Genomic DNA, 22299 nt, shown 5'->3' with positions numbered 1-22299 from the left:
GGATTTGCGACAGGAGAGGTTTTTCTCTGCAGTTCTGGAACTTAATTCAGGGTAGGAAGAAAACACAGCTAAACCTAAAATGCCTGACATCCACAGAGTCCTTTCTCAAAGCAAAAGTAATCACCCATCAAAAAAAAAAAAAAAATGCCCTTTTAATTCCAGGATGAGATACAGATTCTGGAAAGAGAGGATGTTTAGAAGTAAATCCAACACTGACATGGTTGTTAATAAACAAACAGCAAGCAAAATTCACTGGCGGTGGTGAGAGTCACACGCCTGCCTAACTTCCCACTTTTTCCGTCCCATCAGATGGTGTCAAAACATCAAATGTTAGTTAGCCCTACCAAATGGTTATTATACACTCTGGATTTCCTTGATTTTTTTTCAAAGCAAATTACCATGACAGGTTAGCAAGCATGTTCTACAGCCCTTTGGGAATGATGCTCACCCCCATACCATTCTAGCCATGGGTGTATTTTTTACTCAACATCCAAGCATCTCCTTTACTCTTTCATATACACACACAACACATAAACCCACACACTTCCTTGTTTTCTCAGGAGGCTCATGCAGCTTTGTTAAGTGCAGGGACATGCAGTTAGGAATATTTGGTAAAACACATTTTTACTTTACAGACCACTATGGAAACTCTCAACGGTTGATCACATCCTCTTTTGGATAAATAACTAAAAACCATATGAAACTACTTCAAGTAAGTATCAACTGAACATGTACAGTAACAACTCTTGAAGTTCAAATCTTCCCTCTAAAAAAAAAAAGTTGGATATTGGCAAACTGGGAGTTTATGTCTTCCTGATTTTTTTTAAAAATTCAAGAGAAGTGCCACACAGTTGATGAAAGATGTCCAAAACTCACCACAAGTTTTGCAGTACACACATACTCATTTAAAATTAACGCCTCAGTTTTACTGTTGAAAACCTATTTGCCACCACAGAAAAGACTGAACATGGAATTTTAGCACTTCTTCAAGAGCAGTGGCAAATTTTTCTGCTGAGAACCTTTAAAATGATATTACTAGAAGATCTAACAGCAGGAAATCAGATTAACTGTGCTGTTTTAGATGAAAAGATGAGGAGGTGGTCAAAGATATTTAGGAAACTGAAGGTAAAGTCCTTTTTAAGCACCTCTCTGACAAAAAATAACAACAAACCCATAAAACAGCAAACAAAATATTAATTTCTATGTCCTTAGTGTAACTCTATTTTGTTCTGTGAATTTCATTTTCCAACCAAATAACGGCCTGGACAGAGACCTAAAGCAACTAGCCATGTATCTGTTCAGACTCTGCAAAGAATTTTATTGAACTGAAATGTGATGAGCATCTGTCCTTGGTGATTTATTCCAAACAGAGGAGATGTTATAAAACGAACACATTGCATCTCCTGCTATAAAAGAGAAACAAAATGATCTTTTAGTTAATATCCAATCAAACTTCAAGACACCTTATGGAACACAAGGATTTCATGGGATCATTTCATTCCGTTTCACCTTTCTCCAGAAAGCTAAAATGGGATTAGCTTAAGAATTTCTAAAATGCAGAGCTAAATGTGCATAACCGGTTTTGTTTTTTCCAGATCAACAGATGCCACTTGATTTTTATTTTTATTTTGACAATCCAAAATGTAGGCCCAGGCTAGGGTGCTAATTACCAATAAGTTCTTATTAAAGAACCAAGAGTGCTTTTTCAGAAAGTTCAATACCAATTTGGATCTCAGGGTCACAGAGTTACAGATGGGAATGGAACCTTTTCAAGTTCAGGGTTGGATACATTTTGTCGGGCACAATGGACTATTTCTGGGAGAATGGCTGCTAAAAAAGAAAAAGGAAAAAGGGGTTGTGTTTAAAAGCCTCCAAAGCTTTAGCATGTGAGTTTTATTCCACAAAAGAATTTTTGGATGGCTTCAGGAGAGATGAATCCCAAATAAATTAATGCCCACAGGATTAGCATGGGGACATTAAAATTACAACTTGCAAACCAAATATTTCCACAATAATGCAGTTTGAGATTGTCAAATCAAAACAATACAAGTTTTATCTAATCTAACCAATTTATTTTTAAGGAGTTCATTAAAGCTAGGGAATTAAACTTGCAAGTGATGAAGAGGTAATTTCTGTTTATATCCAACTCAGGGAAAAAAAAGGCTCAAATTATTAGAGTTTAGAGCAAAATGAGGTTTTAATATTAGGAAAAGAGAACAGTTTCTATTGAATCACGGAAATAAATCTGCCAACACCAAGAGCAGAGACAAGATAAGGTAGGATTTAGCATATTCAAACAGAGCTGGACAATTTCAGACCCAACGTGGACTGGTTTCTCCCTGAATTTTCTAGGTTGGTCATCCATAAATCTTCAGGATAATGAACAAGCTGCCAAGTCGTGCCCTTTCCTTTGGGCTGTTCAAACTCTAATGACATTCTAGAGTCAGAATTTCATTGGGCATGTTTGGCATACCTTGTACCTATGATCAGACAGAGCCTTGCAGTAGTACTTTTTTTTTTTTAGGGCCGCACTAGTGGCATATGGAAGTTCCCAGGCTAGGGGTCGAATCAGATCTACAGCTGCCAGCCTGCACCACAACCACAGCAACATGGGATCCAAGCCGCATCTGTGACTTATACCACATCTCACGACAATGCCAGATTCTTAACCCCTTAACCCACTGAGTGAGGCCAGAGATTGAACCCGTATCCTCGTGGATTCTGGTCAGCTTCATTACCACTGAGCCACGACAGGAACCCTCTCCCCTTGTGGTACTACTTTGGGGTTAAGAGTTCTAAAATAGAAGGGCAACTTTAAGGAGGAGGCATAAATCTGATCAGTTTCTGTAAAATGCATGGTAGCTTTGGAAAAACCTCCAGCTCCATTTGAAAGCAACTAGCAATATTCCAGGGGTGATCTATGGGCAGAAAGCACAGGTTACAAACTACCAGACTGTGTGCTACATTTCAGCCATAAATATGTTTGGGGCAGAGGGGAACAGTGTTTGTAAAACTAGTAAGCCAATAATACATCCTTAAAAATCTGAAGATTTTATTGAGTTCCTGGCTGCTTTTGAAAAATTGGAGTATCTGGGTCATTTTATATATGAAGTTTTATTGGCCCGCAGTCCATTTTTGCTTGCATGGTACTTATGACTGCTTTACACTACAACTCTGAGAGACCCGCAGAGGCTAAATGTTTATTATCTGGCCCTTTATAGAAAAAGTGTGTCAACTCTGTCCCCTCTCACTCTCTAGATTTAGAGATGGGCTCCATTTCTAAAGCCCCACAAATGACAGCAAAATCTCACTCAGTCACAGCTGCTCATCCCCAGTGCACTTTGCATCTGCTAAAGTGACCTGCCTAAGTCAATGACTGTTTATTTTCTTGGGGGTGGGGATGGCCACAGAAATTGGCCACTATTGACAGACTATTTCCTCGGTACCTAGACACTAAGGTTTGAAATGTCCTTTGTTAGCCACCTCAGGACTTGTCTATTTATGAAGTGCCTCTATGTCAGCTTAACTTTCTAAAATAATATATTCAGGGGGGATAAACCTGAAGCCTATCTCACTCTCTGCTTCACTGAGCAAACATCTAGTTATCGGATGCCCTGTCTGGCACCATGTCATATGTAGCCCCGAGGGTCTCAAGAACACAGGATGTCCTGCCTCAATGAAAGAAGTTTGATAGATGGTGTTCTTCCCACACAAACCTACAGAAAATCTGAACACCTACCAATATTTAGGTCAGGTCTTCCTTTATGCCATGCACTGTGCCATGAATTTGGCATCCAACATTCACAGTGACCCCAGGAGACAGGCATTGTTATCTTTCCATCTTATAGAGGAGCAAACTGAGGCTTTGTTTAAAGCAGTTCAGGAATTTACTCAAGGTCACGAAGCAGAACAGGCTAGAATTCAAAGACAGTTTTCATGGAGAGCTCACAAAGTTGGAGAGATTGCCATTGAAACACACCTCTTTTCTACCTGTGGAAATTAAGCAGTGAATAATTATTTAGTTGCATGGGATTACAGATTTGGGACTTGGGTCCAAGGTTGCTCAAATTCCTAAAACGTCATTTAGACACTGTGCTGTATAAAAAAAAAAAAAACAAAGCATCTTTTGTTTAGCTGTAATTCATCCTTCCCTTTGAATTGTATCTACAATTCTGATGAACAGTGTTCAGTCACAAGAAGGGCAAATACCTAAAGATTCTAGAATAGGAACAAATGTCTGAAGCCTCTCGATATACAAAGATACCCCATAGGTGAGTGTTTTTGAACTGTGTCTGTGTACACTTAGCTTCCCTTCTAGTTGGTGAACTTAAGTTGGTTTTCATTTCTTGTTCTGTCAAGGACAGTCAGACTAATTGTCTGACCTTCTCTACCCCAACCCCTCACCAGCAGAATGTGGTCCAATATTCCTCACCCACTGGGAACCCAACCCAACATGTATTTCTTGATAAATTCCATAAATCTACAACCTCCTCTAATGGAGAATCCACTCTCCCTTTTGCCAAGTCAAAAGTCTCTGGATAAGGAAATGAAATCGTCTTCCTCAGTCAAAGACAGTGGCATTGTGTGGGGACAAAAAGTCAAAGGAGCTCAAAAAGAAAGATTATTTCTGGAATTTCTCATGTTCCTGTTTTTTTGGTCTTTTAGTTTTGTTTTTGTTTTCTCTTTGTTTAACTTCATTCAGAACGTCTCCTATCATTTAGGAAAAAAAAATAAGGGTTTGTGTCTAAAATACAAGCTTTTGTATTTCATTTTACATCTTCCTACCTGAAGAAGAATGTTCCCATTCCACGAGCTTTCTTGCTAACAATGGCCAGTAATTTGAGAGAAAACCCCCTTTTTAGTGGTGAAGGCACATCATCTGAGGCAGGCGCCCAGGGAGGAATGTGTCATAAAGACACATTCCTCATAATCAAGGATAATTCAAAAGGGAAACAGTGACCGAACATCCATGGGAGCCAACAGAAGCCTAATCCCGAGCCCAGCTCTGCAGACGGGGACACAGGCTGCTGCAAAGCCAGGGCAGATGCCAGGGAAGGGACCAGCCACAAACCGAACAGAAGTCCAGTCCAGAGCTTGGCATCTGGGTTCTTCGGCTGCCAGCCTTGCCTCACGAGTAGCCACAATGCTTGGCTCCTGTGCAGAAAACAACAGAGGATGAGGCTAAAGAGGTCCATGCTCCGTCCTGCCAGCAACAGGACGAGGCCGTGCCAAGAGAAGGCTGCAGTGCCACGCGGGTGCCAATGTGCCTTGGAACGACTTTTCTATTTTCTGAAGGGACAACAGAATTCCTGCAAAAAGAAAAGACCAGATCAACACTCAGAATCCTTTCCCCCATTTTCCTTTTTCAAAGGAAAAAATGCTATTGCTGCCCAAAGTCCATTTTTTCCTGAGGCTGACATGGCCAGGTCTCTTTCTGCTTCGCTGCTAATATCCTATAGCCTCACATCAAAACTAAGCTGACAGTTGGTTTCACATCCATTACTAAACTTGCATTGTTGACCTCCCTATTATTATTTACCTTTATTCAGTTTCCAGAAGAAATTATCACTAGAATGTGTCCAGCGGGATGGGGGCTGGTCTGAGGTACCATCTTGGTTATGAACTGAGTAAGCTATTCTGACCCTGGAAATTTACAGGAGGTTTTCAAAGATCCAGTACTCTATTTGTAAAGAAGTTTTTCTGTGGTTTTTCAGCTGGGAAAACTGTAAGGAAACTGGAGTGTTAAAATACCAGAAAAATACCAGTAAAATACCACTAAACTCCATGATTTCTCAAAACTTTAGAAATTAGAGGGAAAAAGCAGGGGGGGGGGGGATAAGGGGATAAGAATACCTTTGTCCATTCACATTAGATGAAGGAATTTTCCCCTTAGAAGAAGGAAGAAGAAAATAAAGGAGCCAGTGGAGGACGTGGAGAGACCCTTCATTGTCCTACTCAAAGGAATGCTCAGACTTGTCAACCAGAAAACCTCAAATATGGAGTATTTTTGGTAAGAAAATGCAAAATCCCTTATGATCCTGGAGAACATCTTGATTTTGTCACTTCAAGCGTCATAGAAGACAAGTGAGTCTGAGGGCACTGTATGCAAGGTTTTCCATGGGAAAATCAAAGACGTTTTATTTCCTAACAGTGACGTTACTAGGCTCTCTGATTTTCCTCTTCAGCATCCAGATTGGTGGACACTAAGGTCAAAGAGTAAAATCTTGTATAACTCTTCTTACATGACCTCTTGTATATTAGCTTTTCTTTGGTGGAATATCTGAATGATAAATAAAAGAGAGGGGTAGGCCCTCAACATCGAGGATGGCATTCTGACATAATTCCTGAGGAAAAATAAGGCATCTCCAGGTAACTGTGACAATCTCATGGCCCTCCCATGGCCCAAACGCCACACCCTACTCAGGACCCTCATTTTACTGCTCTCTTCCCATCACCGTGCTTTTGCTTGAGTCATTCCTCATCCTCACTGATTTCACCAACATTCTTTTCAAGGCTCAGTCTAAGGAAGTCATGAAACTTTTACAGAGACCTTTCTTTTTCTCCAATTCTTCCACCATTTATGGGCACTTCCTCGGAGCGCAACATCTGATTACACTGCTTTGTAATTTAGTGGCTCTCATATAAGTATTATCTATACAATGGTGATCTCCTTGGAGAAAAGAGTTTTCTCTTACTTTCTGCAACATCTGGCCCAGGAATGGGCCCTTGACAACATATTTTAGAAAAGATTACTTGCTCAATATTTGTCTCTATATGGATTTTCTTTTTTCTTTCTTTTTTTTTTTTTTTTTTGTCTTTTTGCTATTTCTTTGGGCCGCTCCCGCGGCATATGGAGGTTCCCAGGCTAGGGGTCCAATCGGAGCTGTAGCCACTGGCCTACGCCAGAGCCACAGCAACGCAGGATCCGAGCCGCGTCTGCAACCTACACCACAGCTCACGGCAACACCAGATCGTTAACCCACTGAGCAGGGGCAGGGACCGAACCTGCAACCTCATGGTTCCTAGTCGGATTCGTTAATCACTGTGCCGCGACGGGAACTCCTATATGGATTTTCTATCTATGTGAATGAAAAAGAATGCTTTTGACAAGATGAGCTTTACATATCTGTCAAAAATTAATACTTGAGTGGTAAATTAATATCGTTTATGGGGTGTGGGCTATGCAAACAGAAGGCTGAAAGCTGGGGTTCAAAGAAGAGTAACCTGGATTCAAAGGAGTTGATGTTTAGCAGCCATGAGCACAAACACTTGTGATTTGGTCCCATGTACCTACTGTGAAAAAAAGATACAAGCTTGAGTTACCACTGTTAGCACAACAGGATTGGTGGCATCTCTGGAGTGCTGGGATGCAGGTTAAATCCCCAGCTTGGCACAGTGGGTTAAGGATCCGGTATTGGCACAGCTACAGTGTGGGTCACAACTGAGGCTCATATCTGATCCCTGGACAAGGAGCTCTATATGCCAAGAGGCAGCCAAAAAAACAAAAAAAAACAACAACAAAAAAAAAAGACAAAAGACAAAAGTCAATCTCACTACACTGACTACCATCACAGTCTCTGGAATCCTGCCAAATATTATTCCATAGCCCACTTACAGCATTTTTTATTGTTTAATGACACCCAAGTCCACTTAGACAGCGCCTTAGAGAAAAATGTGCTTTCAAGATGTTTTCCTTGAGGAATTCCCAGAGCCCTCATTCACCTGAAACTGTTACTATACTATCAAGGAAAAAAAAAATCCGGAAAATCAATAATAAATGCTAATTTAATGCTTGCCTTGTCTCAAAACTGTTCCTCTTAAATGTGTAAAGAGATTTTATTTTATTTTAACATTAATGTCATATTAAAAGCCAACACCAGCCTGCAAAATGAATGGTTATCAACTGAATAAAGAGAACAAAACAGAAATCAATGGAAGTTGGTTTAAGCACTTCCAGCCATGCCAGCAGAAAGTAGGATTATTCAGTGATGTATCAATGTTATTTTATGTCAGATGTCAACATGTCAAAAATAACTGTGTTTTGTTGAAATAAAATCCCTTCTTTTATTTTCTTTCTCCAAAAATGCATATACCACATAAAGCTAGCACTTCCAAAATACGTCATTCTGCTTAGAAACAATACTCATTTTCCTGGTGTGGTTTGGGTACCTGGTAATAGAAAAGATGTTAAAGACCATTGGGGAGCCAGTTGCTAGGCTGTGAAGAAACTTTTAACTGGGTATTTTTCTCTTTTTCCTTACTCCAAACCCCTTCTTACATCGACTCTAACCCTAACCCCAACCACTACTTAATAATAAAGACACCTATTTTATAACAGTTGAAGAACAAATAATTCTTTTTAGAAGTACGGTCTAACATGCAAAGCATTGTCACTCATAATTTTATGCATCCTCATGTTCCTTGATAAGACATTTGATTCACATTGAGTAGACATGGCCAAAATGGCCACTGAAAGGACCAGCTCAGGGAAACACATTAAATGCAACCTAATAGGACACCTGCATCTTATTCATATGATCGCTCTTTTCTTCACTAATCATGCAGTCTTTTGCCAGAGCCTTTGTAGTGAATGAAAGTGAAATTCAGATGTGTATTTGCACTAAGAAACAAAATGGGGCTTTAATAAAGAAAAAGTTCACTTGCTTTTCAAATTGGCCCAGTGTGGATTTTAGCTTTCTATGTATCGCGGGAAATAAAGCTTTAGGCAAGACAAGGATATTCGCACCTCTGCCAAAAATTAATATATTTTTTAATGGTAAATTAACATCAAAAGTTTTATACATATTAGTGATGGTCTGACCTCCAACTGTTCACAGTCATGTCCAATCCACACACACAGAAGGAGAAAATCTGTCTGCTATGAATGTTCAATTTGTTCAATTCCCTGCCATGTCTTTTCAGCTGCTAATGGTGCTCTGTGAACAGATGATGACTTTAGTGGGAAGGAAAACCAACAGGGATAAACTACTTTAAATTTTTTGAGATGGTAATTTGTAATTTAGGTATGCTTTACCATAATGTTTATATGTATATGTATGTGTAATTTTAAAGCAACAGCCTGCTTCCAAAAGTTGATAATTTTTAAAATAAAATCTTCTGTTGTTTTGAAAGCACTGTGTCTGCCATGTTAGAGGCTGAATATTCCAACTCAACTGAACAAATATTTACAGAATACCTATGATGTGCCAGGTTTGGGTTTCTTGTGGGGAATGGAGAGTGGGATGATGACAAGAAGTTGCAAAAATGATGTGGTATGTTTGATAAAATTCAACTGAGAACCTAAAAATATGCCCCTCAACCCAGTTTCATACATAAGAACTACAGGGCAGTTAGAAACTATCCTGAAATCTATCAAAGTGCAAACTTAGGCTAGGTAGCCAATGAGAAGAAGGCCATTCCATCAACTTTCTATAGGTTCTTTCTCCAGGAAAGAAATAAATCCTTTTTTATCACAACAGAAACAACAAAACATCTCAAATAGGGAAGAGGGAGGCCTGAAGTCAAGGCCAGTCCCATGGCAATGAAAGCCCCAGCAAAGGCAAAAAAGAAAGAGACAATAACTATTTCTCTCCAGGGAGAGTGAGAACAAACACCTCCACCCAGAAGCCAGGCTTAAAGATTCACATTTAAATCCTATAAAATCTCAATTTACAAACTACCTTGGTTGGGAAATTGTCTGAGATTTCTCATCTGAACAGATTTTTTGTAATTAAAAAATGTATACATTAGGAAACAAGTTCAGTAATCACCATTTTTAATTTTTATGTATGGAAATTTCTAAAAGTATACATTTACAGAAGCATGTTGACAAAGTCATATAACATTCACATTTGGCTCCAGGACCTCATTCTCCCGATCTCCTCCAGTTCACTAGTGGTGGATTCTCCCCCACCTCTTGCCAGTCCCTCCCTGTCTCCCTGATGCTCAATGTCAGAGTCATCCTCTTCTATACCTACACTCATTCCCTGGCTTTTAAATACCACTTCTATGCTAATTAATCCCCAATATATAGTCTTCCCATCCTCTCCTCTGAACTGCCTACTCAATATTATCACTAGTAGTCTAAATTCAACACATCCAAAATTCTTGTTCTTTCCTCCCAAAATCTATGTTACCATAGTCTTCCTATCAGCTGGTGACAACTCCATTTTCCAGGTGTCAATATCAACCTAAATGCCTCCTTCTCTCATAACCCATATCTACACTGTTATCAGATCCAGTTCACTGAACTGTGAAAGTATTTCTAGACTCCAACCACTCTTTACTACCTCCACTGCCATCTCCTAACCATCATCTCTTGCCTGGATGACTACAACTGCCTCTCCTGGAAGTGTGAATAATAAGAAAGAACTAGACCACATCTTGGCAGAGAACATTTAGGCTTAAAAGACAGATCAATAAAAGATCAAGGGCAAGAATAATATTATCTTATCAAGGAATAAAAAGAAAAGCAATGTGGTTGATGAAAATCTGTAGGTAGGGTGGAGAGGTAGAAGATGAGTTTGAAAAGTGGACAGGGCCAGATTACATTGGTGTTATAAGCCATAGTAAAGAGCTTGAATTTTAGTCTATGTGACGTAATCTGATAGACACTGGAAATATTGCATTCTTATTAGTTTGTGGAGAATGAAATGAAGAAGGAAACCTAGTTAAGCATCTATTGCAAGGTGGAAGATATAGATATAGATATAGATATAGTCTTTTTGTCTTTTCTAGGGCCACTCCTGTGACATATAGAGGTTCCCAGGCTAGGGGTCCAATTGGAGCCATAGCCACTGGCCTACGCCAGAGCCACAGCAATGCAGGATCCAAGCCTCGTCTGTGACCTACACCACAGATCATGGCAACGCCAGATCCTTAACCCACTGAGCAAGGCCAGGGATCGAACACGCAACCTCATGGTTCCTAGTTGGATTTGTTAACCACTGAGCCACAACGGGAACTCCGAGGATACATTATATTAAACATGCTTCTAAATACATTGTTGAGCTCACAAGAAAACAAGAAAAACCACTAGAGCAAAATGAAAAAAAAAATTAATATGGAATAGAAACCAAAATGCTAAGGAAACTTGGAAGTCAATTTTCTTGAGGGTAAAAGTCAACTCATGAACCAAGACATGTGAAAAATACCACTCACTCATAAAATAAAAGACCACATCTCAAGCCTGCACAATGTGAAGGGGCTGAAATCAGACCCCTACATGGTAATGGGACCCTAAAAGAGGCCACGCTCTCAATGAAGGATGAGCAAGAAAAAAAAATCCACTTGCCTGTGAACAGAGGAGTCATCAGAAAAACAGGCTGATCCATCTTGACTCTGAATATAAGAATTACAGTAGAAATAATAATCTCTCTAAAACTTGTTACAAACTCTGCCTTTGAATGAGCCTATAATTGAGATGATAGATATATAGGCATAGATGTAGATATAGATATATGGATACAAATATATAGACATAGATTATCTAAAACCAGAAAGGGAAAATAATTCTAAAATTTGTTGCACCAAATAAAATAGTTTGAATTACATAAATTACAAGTTAATAAATTCAACATCATAGTGGGAGAGTTAACAAATTTATCTTAGTAATTAAAAGTTCAAAATTAGTAAGGATATAGATTTGGATAGCAAAATTAGCAAGCTTGATATAATGTACATATAAAGAACTCTGCTCAAAACAATAGAGAGTAACATTGTCTCAAACACATAGAGAGCATTTACAAAAACTGATCAAGTATTAAGGCACAAAGTATCAATGAATTTCAAAAAATATTATACATTTCATACTCTCTCTTCAAAATGCAATTTAGTTTAGAATACAGCAAAAGGAGAGAGTTCTTGTTGTGGCTCAGAATAACAAAACTATGAGGGCATGGGTTTGATCCCTGGCCCCGCTCAGTGAGTTAAGAATTTGGTGTTGGCTTTTTTGCTGTTGTGTCGTATAAGTTGCTTGTATATTCTAGAGATTAAGCCCTTGTCTATTATATCATTAATAAGTCCACAGATTACAAGGGCTGGAGGGGGTGTGGAGAAAAAAGAACCCTCCTGCTCTGTTGGTGGGAATGTAACCTGGTACAGCCACTATGGAGAACAGTTTGGAGATACCTTAGAAATCTATACATAGAACTTCCATATGACCCAACAATCCCACTCTTGGGCATATATCCGGACAAAACTTTCCTTAAAAAAGACACATGCACCCGCATGTTCATTGCAACACTATTCACAATAGCCAAGACATGGAAATAATCCAAATTCCATCGACAGATGATTGGATTAGGAAGATGTGGTATATATACACAATGGAATACTACTCAGCCGTAAAAAAGAATGACATAATGCCATTTGCAGCAACATGGATGGAACTAGAGAATCTCATACTGAGTGAAATAAGTCAGAAAGAGAAAGACAAATACCATATGATATCACATAACTGGAATCTAATATACAACACAAATGAACATTTCCACAGAAAAGAAAATCATGGACTTGGAGAATAGACTTGTGGCTGCCTGGGGGGAGAGGGGAGGAGTGGGAGTGATCAGGAGCTCAGGGTTATCAGATGCAAACTATTGCTCTTGGAATGGATTTACAATGAGATCCTGCTGTGTAGCATTGAGAACTATGTCTAGATATTTACATCATAACAGAACAATGGGAGGAAAAAGAATGTATACATGTATGTATAACTTGGTCCCCATGCGGTACAGCGGAAAATAAATAAATAAATAAAACAAATTTGGTGTTGCCATGAGCTGTGGTGTAGGTCACAGATGTGGCTTGGATCTGGTGTTGCTGTGGCTGTGGCATAGACCAGCAGCTGTAGCTCCGATTCAACCCCTAGCCTGGGAACTTCCATATGCCACAAGTGCATCCCTAAAAAATGTGTGTATGTGTGTGTGTAAAACAAAAGGATAATGTTTTAAAATATATGTCTTGACATTTAAAATGTACTTCTAAATTACTCATAAATCAAAGAAAATTTTAAAATACAACAAGCCAAAATAAATAGGATGCATAGCCATTTTTAAAAGTTTTATAACAGAAAATCAGAAAGATTGAAATTTAATGAATCAAGTGTCCAAATTAAAAGTTAGGAAAATAAAGAGAATTAATATTGATAAAGTAGAAGGAAGAAAAATTATTAAATAATATTATTAATAATCAATGATTGATTAATTTAAAATAGGATATGATAAATATGTTGTATGCCAGACAAAGGCATTTGTCAAGAAAAAAAATTTAGAAACAATATTGTAAATAAAAATGGAGTTACACAAATTTAGACACAGAAAATAAAAATACCATGTATTTTTATTAATAAGAATACCATGAACAGGAGTTCCCGTGGTGGCGCAGTGGTTAACGAATCCGACTAGGAACCATGAGGTTGTGGGTTCGATCCCTGCCCTTGCTCAGTGGGTTAAAGATCCGGCGCTGCAGTGAGCTGTGGTGTAGGTTGCAGACGCGGCTCGGATCCCGCGTTGCTGTGGCTCTGGCGTAGGCTGGTGGCTATGGCTCCGATTCGACCCCTAGCCTGGGAACCTCCATATGCCACGGGAGCGGCCCAAGAAATGGCAAAAAGACAAAAAATAAATAAATAAAAATAAATAAAATAAAAAATAAAAATAATTTAAAAAAAAGAATACCATGAACATTAGGCTAGTAATTTAAAACTTAAATGAAATGGACAAATTCCACTAAAAATATACAACCTACTAAAACTGATTCAAGAAGAGATAGAAACACCTGTAATCTGGCAAACTTTCTCAAACATTGTATCTGTATCCAAAAAATCTTTCCCCAAAATACCATCAGGCTCAGACAGTTTTAGAGGTGAATTATCTTAAGATTTCAGGGAACAAAAAATTTTAATTTATACAGAGAATATTAAAAGAGGAAACAATTCTTAACCCATTTTATGAAACCACTAGAGTCTTGAAATTTAACTCATACAAGGTTCTAATAGAAAAGGAAAATAAAAATCAATCTCACTCATTAAAAATGGATGCAAGCATTGAGAACTATGTCTAGATACTCATGTCGCAACAGAAGAAAGGGTGGGGGAAAAAAAATGTAACTGCAATGTATACATCTAAGGATGACCTGACCCCCTTGCTGTACAGTGGGAAAATAATAATAAAAAAAAAAATTCTAAAAAAAAAAAAAAAAAAAAAAAGGATGCAAAATTCTGAACAAAATAGTAACAAATTAAATTCAGCTTTATAATTTTTAGAATGAAATGCATCTTAATAAAGATGGGTTTATTCCAGGAATAAAATCTAGTTTAATTATAGAAAGTTTTATATTTTACCACAATTTTTAAAAAACCGATAAAATCATATAATAGTCTCAATGGATACAAAAAAGCATTCAAAAATTTTAACACTGATTTGTAACAAAGATTAATAGCAAACTAAACAGAAAATTTAAGCAGAAAAAGGATATCTACAAAAATCTCCAATCCACAAAATATATAAAATAAAATAATGGGATCGTTATTTTAAAATCAGAAGGAAAAAAAAACCCTCTTTGATGGTCCTTGGCAGCAAAGTGTGAAAAGATTACATTTGGGGTTGGGGGGAGAAGACCTAAATAGACATTTCTCTGAAGAAGTCATACAGATGGCCAATAAGCACATGAAAAAATGTCCAACATCACTAATTAGAGAAATGCCAATCAAAACTACAATGAGGAACCACCTCACACCAGTCAGAATGGATATCATGAATATGTCTACAAATAAGAAATGCTGGAGAGGGTATGGAGAAAAGGGAACCCTCCTACACTGTTTGTGGGAATGTAAATTGGTACAGCCACTATGGAAAACAGTATGAAGGTTCCTCATAAAACTAAATATAGAACTACCATACCATCCAGCAATCCTACTCCTGGGCATATATCCAGACAAAACTTTCATTTGAAAAGATACGTTTACCCCTATGTTCATTGCAGCATTCACAATAGCCAAGACATGGAAACAACCTAAATGTCCATCAACAGATGAATGGATTAAGAAGATGTGGTACAGGAGTTCCCGTAGTGGCACAATAGAAACAAATCTAACTAGGAACCATGAGGTTGCAGGTTTGAGCCCTGGCCTCACTCAGTGCGTTAAGGATCCAGCGTTGCCATGAGCTATGGTGTAGGTCACAGATGTGACTCGGATCGTGCATTGCTGTGGCATAGGCCAGCAGCCATAGCTCTGATTTGACCCCTAGCCTGGGAACCTCCACATGCCGCTAGTGCAGCCCTAAAAAGAAAAAAAAAAGGTATGGTACATATACACAATGGAATACGACTCAGCTGTAAAAAAGAGAAAAATAATACCATTTGCAGCAACATGGACGGAACTAGAGATTCTCATACTAAGTGAAGTAAGTCAGAAAGGGAAAGACAAATACTATATGATATCACTTATATGTGGAATCTAAAACATGGCAGAGATGAAACTATCTACAGAACAGAAATAGTCTCACAAACATGGAGAACAGACTTGTGGTTGTCAAGGAGGAGGAGGAGGGAGTGGGGTGGACTGGGAATTTGGTGTTAGCAGATGCAAACTATTACATTTGGAATGGATAAGCAATGAGGTCCTGCTGTATAGCACAGGGAACTACTTCCAATCACTTGTGATAGAACATGATAGAATGTAATATGAGAAAAAGAATATATATGTATATAATATATATATCTTTATATATGTAATATGTATAAAGATATATATTATAAAATATATTATTTATATCTTTTTATATAATATATATTATATATGTTTATATATATGACTGGTTACTTTCTGGGTACAAAAGAAATTTAAAGAATATTGTAAATCAACTATAATAAAAATTTTTAAATAAATTTACCACCTTATAGAAAAAAATAAAAATCTAAAAAGAAAAAAATTGCATTTTCAATTTAATAAAGAATACAAGTTTAGAAAGCAAGAAGAGAAACTATAACTAGTACATAATAAGATATTTTACATAGAAAACTCAAATAAGTCAAACATAGAAAGACAAATACTGTATGATAACACTTACATGTGGAATCTAAAAAATACAACAAACTAGTGAATATAACAAAAAAGAAGAAGACTTAACAGAAATAGGGAACAAACTAGTGGCGAGAGGCAATATAAAGGTAGGGATTAAGAGGTACAAACTATTGAGTATAAAATAAACTAAAATAATATATCATGTAACACAGGGAATTTAGTTGATACTTTATAATAACTACAAATGGTGTATAACCTTTAAAATTGTGAATCTCTATGTCGTACACCTGTAACTTACATAAGTCAAAAAATAAATTTAATTAATTTTTTCTTCAATTAAAAAACAAAATAAAATAGTAAAAGCAAAATTTTAAAATTTTTGAAAAAGGAAACAAAATAGAAGTTCTGCCACTTGGAAGTATTAAGGGAAAGGAAAATTGTTAAACAGAGGTAGTGTCAATGTCCTGTGTCAACTGACACATCAATCAAGCATAATAATTTTCAAACTGGAAACAGTAGATTAAGAGATAATAAAACATCAGAACAGAAAAAATAGAACAAATAAATCTAAAAATTATTTTTAGAGCAATATACAAAATTAATTGTTAATAAATTAAATAACAAAATTAGTTACAATACATAAACCAGAAAGACATGAAGTTTTTAAAAGACCATTTACATGCTGAAATATTTAGATATGAAATAATATAATATCTAAGATTTGCTTCAAAATAGTATGGGATAGAAGAGTGGATGGAAGTATAGATGAAACAAGATAAGCCATGTAATGATAGTTGTTGAGGCTAGCTGATGAATAAACTGACTCCATTACACAATTTTCTATGTATTTGTATGATCAAAAATTGCAATAATGAAAAATTTAAGAAATTATTTAGGAGTTCCCGTCGTGGCACAGTGGTTGACATGTCCAACTGGGAACCATGAGGTTGCGGGTTCAGTCCCTGCCCTTGCTCAGTGGGTTGAGGATCCGGCGTTGCGGTGAGCTGTGGTGTAGGTTGCAGACGCGGCTCGGATCCCGCGTTGCTGTGGCTCTGGCGTGGGCCAGAGACTGCAGCTCTGATTCGACCCCTAGCCTGGGAGCCTCCATGTGCTGCGGGAGTGGCCCAAAGAAGTGGCAAAAAGACAAAAAAAAAAAAAAAAAAAAAAAAAAAAAAAAAAAAAAAAAAAAGAAAGAAAAAGAAATTATTTACATCCGACATACTAGAAGAAAACAGTTAAATTTATTTATAATCTGGAGTCAGATAAACTTTTCTATTTGCCCATGTAAAAGAGAAAAATTTTGTGGCAAAAATGAAAACAAAAGAACACTATAAGTAAAGACAAAATACAAATATCAGACTGGAAAAAAAAACTGTAAAATATCGCAGACATAGGGCAAATTCCCTAATACACAAGAAACTCCTGAGAGTTGAGAAGACCCATAATCCAATAGAAAAATAGGTAAAAAACATAAACAGGCTGCTCACAGAAATAAAAAGATGCTCAACTTTGCGCATAAAAAGATAAATTAAAACTACACTGAAGATTCATTTCTCACCTCTCAGATCAGAAAAAAACCTCCTGATCATAACAGTATGATCTTCTAGCAAGTCTATGGGAAAACAAGCAGTCTCCTTTAGTGGTGGTGTGAATGCAAAAATAGTATATCCCCATGGAGACAAATTTAGCAATATTTGATCTAGAAATGCTATTTCTGGGCCTCTATCTCAAAGATGCACTGGCAAAATGCAAATAATCTAGGTACTAAGCTATTCATTGTGGTGCTATTTCAAATAGCAAAAGACTGGAAATAATCCAAAGTTCGGTTATTGAGCACTGATTGGATAAAATGTGGTATATCCACAAAATGTGATACAATGCATCTGTAAAAAGGAATAAGTTGTTAAAAAAAGAAAAAAGAAAAGAAAAAGAAAGAAAGGGAGGAAAGAAGCACTTCTAAATGTTGATGTGGAATCATCTCCAGATATATATTGCTAAATAAGAACAGCAGCATGCAAAAAATTATTTGTTGTTTATTGTACAGCCTTTTTTAAATACTTATTGTATGCTAACTATAAACAAATTACTGTGCAAAAGGGGGAATTAAGTTTTTTTGTTTGTTTTTTTTTTTTGTCTTTTGTTGTTGTTGTTGCTATTTCTTGGGCCACTCCCGCAGCATATGGAGGTTCCCAGGCCAGGGGTTGAATCGGAGCTGTAGCCACCGGCCTACGCCAGAGCCACAGCAACGCGGGATCCGAGCCGCGTCTGCAACCTACACCACAGCTCACGGCAATGCCGGATCGTTAACCCACTGAGCAAGGGCAGGGACCGAACCCGCAACCTCATGGTTCCTAGTCGGATTCGTTAACCACTGCGCCACGACGGGAACTCCCAGAATTAAGTTTTTATGTAGCTATTTATTGATATTTTTCTAAACAATAAAACGGCAAATTTAAAACTTTATAAATGGCTACCTATGAGAGAGGTAGGGAGGCAGGATGGAGGAGACGAAGTAGAATTTGGACTTTAACGAACGTATTTTGCTATAGTTTTCACTTTGGAACTGTATAAATTTAAAGACAAAATTAAATCAAAAAGGAATAATTAGTGCTTCCAAATTGAAAAGACTGAAAGAAATGAAACTAACTAATATCAAATTGGTGGCATAACAGAAAAATTTTACTTCAGTTGACTCTAAAACACTCTATCTTGAATGTGCCTCCCTAACAGGATGTATTCTAAAAATGAAGAGTCACAGAGAAATCTTGTTTCATTTAATAATCTTATTGCTAGTAGTAATAGTATTATTCATTGAAGTATAGTTGATTTACAATATTGTATTGTTTTCAAATGTACAACATAGTGATTCAATACTTTTATAGACTATACTCCATTTAAATGTATTATAAAATAATGGCTGTATATTTCCCTGTGCTATGCAATATATCTTTGTTGCTTATTTATTTTATATAATTTCTCTCTTAATCAACTATCCCTATCTCATCCCTCCTCTCTTCCTCCCCCCCGCCCCAGAAACCATGAGTTTGTTTTCTATATCTGTGAGTCTATTCCTATTTTGTCATATACATAATTTTGTTTAATTCTTTAGTTCCATATAAAAGTGACACCATACAAATTTGTCTTTATTTGTATGACTTAGTTCACTAAGCATAGTACTCTGTAGGACCATCTATATTGTTGCAAAAGGCAGAATTTCATTCTTTTCTATGGTTGAGTAGTATTTCATTGTGTTCAGGTGGTATGTACATACATGCATGCCACATCTTCTTTATCCATTCATCTGTTGATGGACACGTGTTGCTTTCATATATTGGCTAGTATAAATAATGCTGCAAGGAACATCGGAGGGTATTATGTTTTAAAATTAGTGTTTTTGTTTATGGCAAATATATACCCAGGGGTGGAACTGCTAGGTCCTATGGTAGTTTTATTTTCAGTTTTTTGAGGAACCTCCATAGTTTTCCATAGTGGCTGCACCAGTTTACACTCCCACCATCAGTGTACAAGGGTTTCCCTTTTCTCCGCATTTGTTATTTGCAGACTTTTTGATGGTAGTCATTCTGACAGGTGTGAGATGATGTCTCATGTTGTTTTAATTTTCATTTCCCCAATAATTAGTGACATTGAGCATCTTTTCATGTGCCTGTTAACCACCTGCATATCTTCTTTGCAAAAATGTCTATTCAGGTCTTCTGCCCATTTTTTGATAGTTTTTTTTCTTTTTTCTTTTTTTTTTTTTTTTTTGAGTTGCGTGAGCCATTTCTACATCTTGGATATTAACCCCTTGTTGACCATTTGCAAATATTTTTGCTCATCCCATAGGTTTTCTTTTTGGTTATCCAATGGTTTCCTTTTAAGTTTAATTAAGTCCTCTTTGTTTATTTTTGCTTCTATCTCTTTTGCCTAACGAGACAAATCATCGCAAATATTGCTACAATCTATATCAAAGAGTGTTACCTGCCTAGGTTCCCTTTTAGGTTTCAAGCCTTACATTTAGGTCTTTAATTCATTTTGAGTTTATTTTTGTATGAGGTATGAGGAAATGTTCTAATCTCATTCTTTTCATGTAGCTGTTTGGTTTTCCCAGTGCCACCTACTGAGGAGACTCTCCATTGTATATTTTTGTCCCCTTCGTCATAGATTAGTTGACCACAAGTGCATTGATTTGTTTCTGGGTTCTCTCTTCTGTTCCATTGATTTATGTGTCTGTTTTTGTGCCAAGTATTATGCTGTTTTGAATACTACATCTTCGTAGTATTGTCTGAATTCAAGGAGTGTGATACTTCTAGCTTTGCTATTTTTTTCTCAAGACTGCTTTAGAATTCAGGGTCTTTGGTGGTTCTATATTATTTATTCTAGTTCTATGAAAAATATGGGTATTTTTATAGAGATTTAATTAAATCTGTGGATTGCTTTGGGTAGTATGGACAGTAATAGTGAAATTGAATTTGTAATTAAAAAACCACCCAGCAAGCAAAAGCCCGGGACTAGATGGCTTCACAGGAGAGTTCTAGTGTGAATAACTCTCACTCTTTAACATATAAAGAAGAGCTAATACCTAAACTCAACATATAAAAAAGAACTAATACCTAATCTCAAATTATTCCCCAAAACTGAAGAGGATAGAACACTCCCAAATTCATTCTATGAGGCCACCGTTACCCTGACACCAAAACCAAAGACACAACAATGAAAAGTAAATTAAAGCCAATATCTCTGATGAATATAGATACAAAAATCCACAACAAAATATTATCAAATTGAATTCTACAATATATTTACAAGATCATATACCATGATCAAGTGGGATCTATTCCAGGGATGCAAGGATAGTTCAATACTCACAAATAAAGCAATGTGAGAAACCACATTAACAAAAGAATGGATAAAAATCACATCATCACCTCAATACATGCATAAAAAATCTGACAAAAGTCAACATCCTTTCATGATAAAAACTCTCATCAAAGTTGGTATACAGGAACATATCTCAACATAATAGAGACCCTTTATAACAAACTTACAGCCAACATCATACTCAATGGTGAAAAGCTGAAAGCTTCTCCTCTAAAATCAGGAACAAGAGAAAGATGCCTATTCTCACCACTTCTATTTAATATAGTTCTGGATGTCTTAACTACATCCATAAGATAAGGAAAAGGAAAAAAAAGGCATCCAAATTGGAAGAGAAAAAGTAAAACTGTCATTATTTGCAGATAACATGATATTATCTAAAGAAAACCCTAAAGACTCCACCAAAGTACTATTAAGATTAATAAATGAATTTAGTAAAGTTGCAAGATACAAGATTAATATACAAAAATTATAGGTTGCTTTTCTATATACTAATAATGAACTAACAAAGAGAAAAATTAATGAAATGACCCCATTTACAATCACATCAAAAAGAATAAAATACTCAGGAACAGAATTAACTAAGGAGGTAAAACACCTGCCTGGAAACTATAAAACATTGGTGAAAGTTGAAAATGATACCAAAAAAAAAAAAAGGAAAGGTATCCTGAGTTCTTGGATTGGAAAAACCAGTATTGCTATTTTGAAACTATTAATATACTGTAGGATAAAGTAAATAACTGTGCCCTTATGAACCAAGATTTTCTGTGTAAGAGGAAAAGTATTCAGTAAAAGTTAACTTCAAACTTCATAAATTGAAGTCTGAATTGGAAATCCTCATAATAATCTTTCCCTTGCAAAATTTCACATATTTTCTAGCTCTGTCCACTTTAAAGGCCTGAAAGCAATGGTGAAATTAAGGCTTCTAAACACCAGTCGCCACAGAAGGAATAAGAGCTTTTTGGAGAAATTACTGCTTTTAGCTCTGGGGTAGGAAATGTACAAGAAAAGCTTAGGACATCTTTTGTGCCAGAAAGGGAAGTAAAAGACTAATGGAGTCATCTCAAAAGGACGCAGGAGCAAATTTGAAAGGGCTTCCACTGGGCTAAGATGGGACAATTTGAGCACTAAAAAGAATAATGACCCCAATAACTGAAACATACCAAATACTTAAAAATCCCTAGTTCATAACGATATTGATAAAAACCCATGTCATCACTGAAAGTTGCTAAGACATTTACTAATTACTCTGAACATTAATTAATACATTGAAAGAGTTAAGCATTTATTCTGCCTCTTCATACAAATTGTATTTTCAGAGTAACCAAACAGTAAATAAAAGGAAAGCCTTTCTTACATAAAAATTCCAGTTAATGAATAGAGAAGGAAGGAAAGAATTAGAT

The sequence above is a fragment of the Sus scrofa genome, chromosome 13, assembly GCF_000003025.6.
Source record: "Sus scrofa isolate TJ Tabasco breed Duroc chromosome 13, Sscrofa11.1, whole genome shotgun sequence".
NCBI lineage: Eukaryota > Metazoa > Chordata > Mammalia > Artiodactyla > Suidae > Sus > Sus scrofa.
This window is presented reverse-complemented; position numbering follows the sequence as displayed.